Source organism: Austrofundulus limnaeus, unplaced genomic scaffold (assembly GCF_001266775.1).
Source record: "Austrofundulus limnaeus strain Quisiro unplaced genomic scaffold, Austrofundulus_limnaeus-1.0 Scaffold241, whole genome shotgun sequence".
In the NCBI taxonomy this organism is placed as follows: domain Eukaryota; kingdom Metazoa; phylum Chordata; class Actinopteri; order Cyprinodontiformes; family Rivulidae; genus Austrofundulus; species Austrofundulus limnaeus.
The window spans coordinates 409,618-410,290 of NW_013952643.1; positions in this window are offsets into that span (position 1 = coordinate 409,618).

Here is a 673-nt window from a genome sequence, read left to right on the forward strand (position 1 = left end):
GTTTTCCTGTTTATAGTTTCTATTGTAAAATTTCAACTCCAGCATACATTCAGCTGTTTCAACGTTTCATCTCATTCAAGAAGTTGCAACTTTTGATTTTTAAAACTTTTATATGTTTTGAATTAATCAACTTAATATTTTTCTTATGTGAATGCATTCAGATATCTTCAAATCCTTGATCAACTACACATGCTTTACTTTTTCAGCTACTGTTCTGCTGGTTTTAGCTTTTAGCTAGAGCTCTAATTAATATAGCTTGAATTTGACTTTTAGCTACTATGTTGGTAGTTTTAGCTTTTTTCCCATTTGTGCTTTTAGCTTTTGCTGATTTTAAATTTTGCTCTGATTTTGAACTTACTCAATTCTGTTTCAGCTTTGTCAAAGTCATTCAACACATTTGTGCTGCATTTTTACAGAAACTATTAATTTGTTGTGGAACAAGTAAATCAAAGTATTAGTACTGAAAATGACTTTTGCACAAAGCCAAACCCAGATCATGTTTCACTATCATGATAAAGACTTGACAGTAAATTTTGCTTGCGTTGTTTGCTTGGATGGTTTACAACCAGGATCTGTTTGAACACTGAAGTCTCTCAATCNTCTAATTTCTTCTCTCTTTGTTTTTCTCTCTCTCTATTTTCTCTTCACAAAAAAAAACATAATGGTGTGGAGA